Source organism: Amborella trichopoda, chromosome 10 (assembly GCF_054954075.1).
Source record: "Amborella trichopoda isolate Santa Cruz 75 chromosome 10, AtrichopodaSantaCruz75HAP2 v2.0, whole genome shotgun sequence".
In the NCBI taxonomy this organism is placed as follows: domain Eukaryota; kingdom Viridiplantae; phylum Streptophyta; class Magnoliopsida; order Amborellales; family Amborellaceae; genus Amborella; species Amborella trichopoda.
This window is the reverse complement of record NC_142345.1, coordinates 13,632,000-13,642,668: the sequence shown is the minus strand read 5'-3', so window position 1 is coordinate 13,642,668 and position 10,669 is coordinate 13,632,000. Positions and strand designations below refer to the sequence as shown.

Sequence of the window (10,669 nt, the reverse complement as noted above, 5' to 3'; positions counted from 1 at the left end):
GTCTAGCAAAATCATTTTCCTAACATGTTCAACCATAGAGTCATTTTCTTTCATATTAAAAGAATAGTAATTTTGAGCCAAAACTCTTAAATTACTCATAGAAGTCACCCCAAATTGTATCTCCAATTCATCATAAATATATTTGGTATTTTCAAATTCATGAAAACTCAATAATAATTCATCATCCATATTTCTCAAAATTATGTTCTTACACCTCTTATTTTCTTTTTCCCAATTAGCATAAGATGATCTTGTTGCTCTATTGCTAACATCAGTTGGTTCAGTAGGAACTACAGTTGAAATAATGTGATCTAAATGTTTATGTTTTAAAATCAAAGCTAATCTTCTTTTCCATGTATTATAATTTGTCCCCATTGAGTCTTTTTATCTTCAATTCTTGCTTAGGATCTATGAATAACAACAAATACAGACTAAAAGTATATATATATATATATATATATATATATATATATATGTATATATATATATATATATGTATATATATATATATATATATGTATATATATATATATATATGTATATATATATATATATATGTATATATATATATATATATGTATATATATATATATATATATGTATATATATATATATATATATGTATATATATATATATATATATATATATATATATAGTTTATAGATGCGATTTCACCGGGCTACAACATGGACTATCAAGAATAGAGCCCGAGAAAAATATGCAACAATCGTTGAATTGAAGAAACTTCGATGTGAATCCAACTCAATCAATAATTCTTCCAAACCTTCTTGTCAGAAAAAAATACCAAAATTGCTAACAAACAACAATATATGGTGTTCAAGTAGATTATTTTCTCTCTCTAGATTTGGGGAATAAATGATATGGATTAAACCATAGTGAAATAGGAAAAAGATTCACATATTATAAAACATCAGTGAAGATAACTCTCTATTATCTCAGGATAATAAACAGCAATGAAAATTAGATATATGAGCAGGAGACAACACAGTGTCTCAGAAAGGGGAAAAAATTGAAAGACTGATTTTCTAATCATATAGTAGGGTTTACAAGCACTGCTTTGTAGTACTTCACAACAACCAAAAAATAGAAAGGGACAGAAGTGCATACCCGTTACATAACCATTAAAATGTGCAACCCATGATCCAAGAAGTAATTTTGGCAAGAAAACAAACATACCCTTTGAAGAAGAGATGGCGGGATGCAACCATTTTTGTTGAAGAAAGAAAACAAGCAATTTTGGCAAGTGACAGCATGTCCGTTTTAGAAGACCATTTGTGGCAAGAAATGGCCATATCCGTTGAAAGAAAAAAACGTTACAATTAAAAACAGAAATTTCTCATGATCAATGGCAATGAATGTTTGCAGAGAAAAGAAACAGTTATCCGTTGAAAGAAAAGAAAAAATAAAAAATGTCATTGGAGAGCCAAAAAAAAAAAAAAAAGGACGGAAATATATGAAACTTACCTTTCTCGCTCCTCATCCTGCTCACAATTCTTTGGATCTTCGGATTCAGATATGTTACAAATTATAGAGGTGCTACTTTGTAGGTGATCAGAGAAAAAAAAGGGGCAGGAGGCTTTGTCTCAAGTTTTGATAGATATTTGGGGTCGGATCTTTGCCCCAAAAAAAAAAAACTCTTCCTCGTCACTAAAACTTTTAGAGAGTGAAAAAAGAGAGTTATAGGATGGGAAACTTATCCTTTTAAGTATGAAGGGCCGGGTGAAAACCAAATGGACGAAAATGCCTTTGAAAAGGATTTGATATGAGCTATAATAATTTGTTATGAGCAGTGCGAGGAAATAACTTCATAAGTGATAAACTTGCGTCAAACTCTCGCACTTCACCCTCTCAAAGCCCTAAAAACCCTCACCCCTCTCACAGCCCTGCGACAAACCCTTGCCCCTCACTTGCAACCCTCTGCATCTTGCCTCTCCCTCGAGGACCTTGTTGATGTGCTCTTGCATCTTCAAACCAATAAGGACATGGAGGTGCCACTCTCCACAGCCAACATAAAGGCCGTCATCCTGGTAACTCCACCGCCCTCTCTCTCTCTCTGCCAAACTCAAACTCATATATGGGATTCTTGTCCTTCTTCTTAGCTTTATTCTGTGAGGGGTTTAAATTAGCGCTGTTTATCAAAGTTACCCATATTAAAACCAGTCTAGGAAAAATCTGGTGGGTGGGTCGGATCAGACCCGCCTGAATATGCCTGAGTATGGGGGCGTTGGAGCCCCCCAAGGAGGCGTCCTACTCGGCCGGTTTAGTGAGTGTTCGTTAACCGGCCGAATTCCAGCTACTCGGCGAGTCAGCTTGCTCAAACTCTCAATCTCATCACTCTCTCAAATCTGAAGTGAGTTTCTCTCTCTCCCTCAAGCTCTGTCACCCTTCTCTTGTCTCTCTCTCAAGTTCTGTTAGGGCAGATAGGGCCCTACCCTTCTCTTTCTCTCTCTGGGTAGGGCCCCTTCCCTTCCTCTCTCTCCCTCTCTTCAGGGCAGGGGCTCTACGATAAGGCCCCTACCCTTCTTTCTTCATCTCTTTGTGGGCAGGGCCCCTTCCCTTCCCCTCTCTCTCTCTCTGCCCTTTTCTCTCTCTCTCTCACTCTTTATGGCAAGGCATTGCGCTGAACCCCCCTAAGCGTTTTCTCTCTCTCTGGGCTGGGCTATGCGATAAGGCCCCGCCTTTCTCTCTCTGCCCTTCTCTCTTCTTGACCTGCCCAATTTGGACTGGGTTACTCGGACTGGGTCCGGCCAATGGCAAGGTTCGGTCCCTGAGTCGTGGTTTCCCATATTCACTAAAATAGGGTAATGGTACTTCGAAATGATCATGACCTTGAGATCAAATCTAATTTTTACGAAACTAATGGTTTAATAAGTTTCATTTAACTCTTGTTTCAGTCAGATTTCTTTGTGGTGGGAAATATTTTTTGAATTTTAGTTTTTTCAAATTAGGGTGTGCTTTGCATAAGGTTAGAACTTGAACAATCAAATTAAGGTATACCTCTAAAGTTTGTCATGAGATAGTTTTGGTATCTAAAATTCTTATAATGATGCATAAATCAATTTTTATATATTAAATTTTAAAATCCAAAAATAATTCAAATCAAACAAATCTATAAATATATGAAAATATCGGAAAATGGACTTTCCAAAATAATACGTTGCGAGATGTACTAGTTCTAGGTCTTGGAGTCTCTTTTTTCTCCATACTTATATATCTCAATGTTAAGATGATAAATTACATGTTTTTCCAACTTCAAAACAACTTTTTTTAAAAACTTTTAGAGGTGCACCTTAATTTTAGATTTTACGGTATCAACCTTGTATAATTTTTTCTTTTAAATTATCGAATATTTTGTTTTTCTAATTTTATTTCTTTTCAATTTCTCTCTAGCAATTGACATCTACTTTATATCGGCGTTTCGAGAATCAAAAAATTATTATTTTAAATTGGACTCTCAATAGAGTTTAGCCGGAGACTTTTGCGTGAGTCTATGTTTTAACGAAAGTTAGCATGTTGGGAAAAATCAATAGATCAGCTCACAAAATTAAATCCGATCTTGGTTCAAAAAGTCGGATGTAAAAATTGGGGGTAAAAATATAGATTGTAAAAAATATTGTATATAAAAATACCATAAATATATAAGATTAGGCTAAATAAACGTAGTGAAAATATCAGTTATTCTAAAAGTTTTAAAAAGGAAAATATCTTTATATCCTCTATTTTTAGATTTTATTTCTTAATAAAATCACAGTTTCAAAACATAGCTTCCAACCCGTGGCCACTTTAAGTATATTTTTTAACCTAAACAAATGTTAAGTATAGTTTTTAACCCGAAACAAATGTGAGAAGACTTGTTATTTCTAAACCCAATCCCTTCTCTCTCTTCATTTATATACCCCAAACTTCCCTTTTTCTCTGCTGCGTGTTTCCTTTTTCTCCTCCCGTATTTATCCAAACACCTCTCTCACTCTCGGTATTTATCCAAACACTTAAACACCTATCTCATTATCTCACTCTCTGTGTTTATCCAAACACCTCTCTTTCCTTCGGATAACCTCTCACCACCAAGCATTGATAAACACCTCTCTCACTCTCTGTGTTTATCCAAACACTTAAACACCTCTCCCACTTTTTGTATTTATCTAAACACCTCTTTCTCCTCCTGATAATGTCTCACCACCAAGCATCTCTCTCTTCTTGTGTTTATTCAAACACCTCTCTCTCCTCCGGATAATCTCTCTCCACCAAATATCTCTCTTTTGTATTTATCCAAACACCTCTCTCTCTTCCGGATAACCTCTCATCACCAAGCATCTCTCCTCCTGTGTTTATCCAAACACCCTTCTCTCTTCCTGGTAACCTCTCATCACTAAGCACCTCTCTCTTTTTCTCTGTTTATCCAAACCCCTCTATTGTATTTGGGAGGAGAAAGAGTGAGAGGAGAGAGACGGGAGACGTGAAGAGTGGAAGGGGAGAGAGTGAAAGGTTAGAGATGGGAAAGATAAAGAGAGAAGGGGTACGGGGAGAGAGTAAGGGAGAAAACTTTGGGAGGATAGTTTTTAGAAAAGACATGTTTTTTTTATATTTGTTTGATCTAAAAAACAGGTTTAAAAAATAAAATCTCAAAATATCTTTTAAAACCTTGAGTCTATTGTGAAATGAAACCTAAAATTAGAGGGTATCCAGATATTTTCCCATTTTAAAATTTTAAATTGTAAAAAAGCAAAAACATTTAGATGGATAAACCCATTGGCGATCTAAAAATTAAACTTAAAAAAGAGGAAAGCTTTCTATGTGATCCAACCACGTGACCCCATTTATCAGTTGTTCAATTTGAATGGATAGTTAGGATTTTTCATGTCATAATGTCATGCAAAAATATTAGTCGATTTTTAAATTTTAGCTTAAAAGTCATTTTTGAGTGAAATTGGGACATGACATCTTCATATTATGAAGAACCTAGAAAAAAAACAAAAAAATTTCTCATGCAAAAAGAGATCAAAATTGCCCCAAACATTCAAGTGGTATTGGGGTAAATTTCTATTAAGGGAAATATTTTTTTGTTTTTTTTATTATCATGTGTGCGTGCAAGCCCTGACTTCATTGCAAAATGATTAATAAAATAACAATTAAAAATAAAATACTCTGAACCATCAGATAAAGGTCTAATGCATGAGAACTATCCTGTAACGTTATAACTCAAATCATCCCAACCATCTACTCATCAGATTTGACGGTTGAGAGCAAGGGTCACGATACTTTATTTGCAAGTCCATGTTAAGCTTTCCTTAAAAAGGAACAGTATTCACCTTTTCAAATAAATACTTTTAAATATTTTTTTCAAAGTAAAAGTTTGAAATTTTAAATTTTTTTAAAAAAAGGGTGGCATTACATCTCATCTAAATATCTCCACCAACCAAAAACTTGTAGGCCCCACCCACCATTCAAAAGTTTCTTATTAATATGTTAACTTTTCTACTTGGGGCTTTAGCAGTAGGATTGCCTAGCTCCGTAATGAGGTCTTTGACTCCATTCTCAACATAGAGTAAGGCCCAAATCCCTACCGACATACCACTTTAATTACCCAAAAAAACAAACTTCCCCGCTTTTCGTACCTTTTTTTCAAAAAACTCAAGAAAACACGTTTATATTTTTTTCCCTAATAAGCCACGTTTTTTTGCCAATGTTTTGAAATATAGCACAGTTTCAAACGTTTGAGAAAAAACTCCAATTTGTTTTTTGTAAAAAGGTATGTTTAAACACTGATTTAAAAGTACAATTTCTAAAAATAGTTAGCAAATCACCTATTTATATGTGATATTTTAAAAAAATCAGAGTTTTATTAACTAAAAGCTCCGATCTTTTCAAAAGAATCGGGAAAAAAGCGTGACTTATTTAAGGAAATTTTTTTAAACCCTCTGTATAGGTTTTCCAAAAAATGGTATAAAAAATAGAGAAGTTAACACATTAAAAATAAACTTTTGAAAAGTGGGTGGAGCCTACAAACTTTTGGGTGGTGGTGGTATTCAAATGGGGGGCACCACCACCCCTCTTTTTTAAAAAAATTAAATTAAATTTGAAACTTTTACTTTCAAAATAATTATTAAAAACTATTTAAATTGAAAGGTAAATATCCTTCCGTTTTAAGGAAAGCTTTACATAGACCCCACAAGCAGATAATGTATTTGTGACCTCTGCTCTCAACCGTCAGATCTGAGTAGATTGCTGGTATGATTTGAGTCACAATGTCATAGGTTAGCTCTCAAGCATCAGATCTTGATCTGAGAGTTCCAAATATCCTATTTTTATTCTTTATTCTATAAATCATTTTGCAGTGAAATTTAGGGTGTTCATACATGTTACATGGGTGCACATGCTAAAAATAATAACAAATATTTCATTGGATGGAAATTTTCTAGAATACCCCTTAAATTTTTGGAGGCATTTTTGTCATAGTTTTTCATGATAATTTTTTTCTTTTTTTCTAGGTGATCCCCAATGTGACGATGAGATGTCCCAAATTTCACACAAAAAGGTTTTGAAGAAAAAAATTAAAGTTTAAATAAAATTTTTGCATGATATTATGACATGAGCAATCTTAGCTATCCGTTCTTATCAAACACTAGAAAAATTGGGTCACATATGATTTATATGTTGGTGGGGTCATGGAAAACTTCCTCTTTTTTTAACATTAAATTTTTTATCCTTAAATATTGAGTTTATCTATGATTTTTTTTTTTTTTTTTTTTTTTTCAATTTTAAAATATGTGTTTTTTCCACTCCGATTTTTTGAGCCAATATATTGAGTTTTTCTTGATCTGCTAACTATGGTCAACGTTAACCGTCTCTTACATATATAAAAAGTTTTCATGTTCCCAAGGGAGCACACTATCTTTACTCCTTGCAAAACCTAATGTAGAAACGTTTTTAAGACTCAAATTTTTGGGGATGTGACCTCTTCAAACCACGTTTCATGTTCAAAAAAAAAAAAAAAAAGGTTTGAAAAAAATCCAGTTTCATTCTCTATGGACTTGAAAAAATTAACGCCTCGTGAATAGAAGTCTATTTTTTTAATGGTGTTGGAAAGCTCAAAATACAAATTTTTTCTTTTGAATATAATCATGTAATTATTTTTAGGTTGTTTCCAAAATTTTGGATTAAACAGATTTTCTTTATTTCGGCTTCTATTCAAGGGAGTAACTGTACAGTATGCTCCAGAAGGAGCATATTATACTCGCTAATAGTCTTTAAGATGGTTCTCATGGAATTATCACCCTTTTATAATTTAAGATAAAATTGTTTGTCTACATGTCGTAGTAATAAAATAAATCTTCAAACATTACTAGGTTATACTTCATTGGGAGTGAAGCAGCTATTCCCAACTTATTATAGAAAATCTAATGGCACTTGCTTTGCAGGTACTCCAATTGAATGAAAGTAAAATTTTAGAATTACTTAACTTTTGGTAATTTCTAGAATTATTAAATATTTTACTTGTAACTTTATTTAATTTTGTAAGCTAATATTTACTTTTATGTATTACTTTAATTTTATATGTAATTTTCATTTGATTAGTGATGTTTTAAGTTTATTACTTATACTGATTATTGTCCTTTCTTCTTTTCCGTAATTACCTTGTTTATTGAGATAGCATCTGGTGATTCTAATAAAAATTTCTTATTTTGTCCTAGTTTAGCTTGAATAAAGTGAATTCCTATTTCATATTTTTATTTATGACAGGAATTAGGGGTTTTAGAAATTTGGAGGAAAAATAAGAATGGGGAGCTAAAACTCCTATCCCCTACGTTTTCTCCCTTATAAGAATTCGTATTGAATGTGGGACTTTGTCTTATTTTTGCTAGCCATGAAATTCCTATTTTGGCTGGTATTTGGATCTTATTTTTTGTTCATTATAAACTGATCTCAATTTTCACAACGTTATTGTTTTTACGGTTGTAATAATAGAAATGATCTTCATCATCGTCATCTAAATCTTATCTCAACTATTGAATGTTGGCTCTTAAATTAATAGCTAATAGCTTTTCATTTAATTTGCAATTGGGAAAAATAAAGCCATAAGGGCAAAGTTAGGTCAATGCCAATCTTAAAAACCTAAATTTCTCTTTATAAAAATCGATCTTCTCTTTCTTTATGTAGAGGACATGTTCTTGGCTAGTACAGAGACCTCATCAACGGTCCTAGAATAGGCACTTGCAGAGCTCATTAGAAACTCGAAATCCCTCCAAAAAGCTCAATTAGAGATCAGGAGCGCAGTAAATGGCAGGGATACAGTAAAAGAAGCTGACCTCTTAAACCCCAGCTACTTAAGGTGCATCATCAAAGAAACTCTAAGGATGCACCTCCCTTTCCGTCTCCTACTCCCTCGTGAATCGACTGAGTCATGCGAAATCGGTGGCTACCATATTCGAAAGAAGACTCGAGTTATAGTGAATGGTTAGGCCATAGGGCGACACCCCGACTATTGGAAAGATCCCGAGAAGTTTGAACCTGAAAGGTTCATTGATAATTCTGTCGATTTTAGAGGCTAGCATTTTGAATTCTTGTCATTTGGAGCGGGTAGAAGAGGATGTCCCGGTATAATATTTGGGCTCTCAAACATGGAGTTAGCACTAGCCAAGTTACTTTACCACTTTGACTGGGAGGTCCCTAATGGGAAGCCAGAGGATTTGGACATGACTGAGGCCTAAGGTGTGACTATAGGGAGAAAAGCTGATTTAATTCTAATTGCCCATCCCAAATTTTAGCAGAATAGAGTTTCCAGATGGTTTGGAAGAGGAGTGAAAAAGATGATTTTCAGAAGGATTGATGTTTTTAATTATATTATGCGTGGTTAGATTTGGATGTTTTTCATGGAAATTGTGTTGTGGCTCATAAGAACCCCAATCCCAATGTTTTTCATTGTAATATCATGGAATGAGTTTGAGCATTTCTTTTCTCCACCGTTTCTTCAGCGTAGATCGTTAAGATTTGTGCAGTGAATAAAAATGCTGGAATCTCTAGGTAACTGAAGCGAAATATATATTATAGGAAAGTTTAACAGTCACGCAAAGTGATTACAGTCCACCTAATTGTTAAATCGTTAATCTGACAACTTGAAGGCGTCATATATGTCAAAAATTTTACTTTGGACTTTGGGCTATATCAATAGCATTATCTTGCGTAGTCCAATTTCACATCCAACAACTAAGGTGATCGTGATATCCTTGCACTAAAGGCACATAGTTTTATTTTATATTTTTTTATTGTGACATCCTTGCACCAAGGGTATAGAGGTTTATTGCATCCATATCAGCATTATTGTGGCATTTTTTAAATAGAAATTTTTTAGGGGGCCCAACATGTCTATTTCTCTGGGTAGCACGTCTATTTCTCTGGGTAGCGATGCCTTCACCAACTCGTATTTATATCTTAATTGAATAGTTAATAAGCCATATTTGCTAATCTTGGTATAAAATTGGGTATTCATGCTTATCATCCATTGTCCCTACTTTAAAGGCAAACTTGGAAGCAGATAACAACATATCTTCGTTGTCTATTGTTATTTATCGATACTAAAGGTTCGTTCCGTTCGTATGAAAACTTGTATCATGAAACAGGTTACATAAGAAACATACTGCTGAACATGTTTGGTTCATGTGTAAAGTCTATGGAAAAGGGAAACATACTGCTTTGGTTCATGTGTAAAGTCTACGGAAACCTTTTCCATAGGAAATGGTTTTACTCTGGTGAAATATAATCCCCACCCCAAGGAGGCATCCTATTCAGGTGGTTTAATGAGTGTTCGTTAACCCGGCCGAATTCTAGCTACTCGGCCGATCAGCTTGCTCAAACTCTCAATCTCATCACTCTCTCAAATCTGAAGTGAGTCTCTCCCTCCCTCTCCCCTTTCTCTCTCCCTGCCCTTGTCTCTCTCTCTCTCGGCAGACAGGCCCCTATCCTTCTCTCTCTCTTTTCGGGGCAGGGCCCCTTCCCTTCCTCTCTCCAGGGCAGGGGCTCTGCGATAAGGCCCCTACCTTTCTTTCTCCATCTCTCTGTGGGCAGGGGCCCTTCCCTTCCTCTCTCTCTCTCTCTGCCTTTCTCTCTCTCTCACTCTATGGCAAGGCATTGGGCTGCACCCCCCAGGGCTCTCTCTCTTTGGGCTGGGCCCTGCGATAAGGCCCCAACTTTCTCTCTTGACCTGCGCAGTATGGGCTGGATTACTCGGACTCGGCCTGGCCAATGGCAAGGTTCGGTCCCTGAGTCGTGGTTTCCCACATTGGCTATAATAGGGTAATGGTACTTAAATGATCGTGGCCTTGAGATGAAATCTAATTTTTACGAAACTAATGTTTTACTAAGTTTCATTTAACTCTTATTTCAGAGGGAATTTTTTATGGTGGGAAATGTTTTTTAAATTTTAGTTCTTAAGGTGTGCTTTGCATAAGGTTAGAACTTAAACAATCAAATTAAGGTACACCCTAAAGTTTGTCATACCGTATTGGTGTCTAAAATTCTTATGATGATGCATAAATCCATTTTTATATATAAGTTTTTAAAATTAAACAACAATTCAAATCAAGCAAATCTATAAATGCATGAAAATCTTGAAAATGGACTGTCCAAATAATGCGTTGCAAGATGTACTAG

General features: G+C 34.7%; 1 long non-coding RNA gene across 1 annotated transcript; it reads left to right on the top strand.

Moving 5' to 3' along the window:
• The first annotated feature begins 1,822 nt into the window (after positions 1–1,822).
• On the top strand, positions 1,823–8,978 carry LOC110007671 (uncharacterized). Its single transcript, XR_002281728.2, has 2 exons — positions 1,823–2,049; positions 8,180–8,978. It is a non-coding gene; the product is annotated as an uncharacterized LOC110007671 (long non-coding RNA).
• The last annotated feature ends 1,691 nt before the right edge of the window (positions 8,979–10,669 follow it).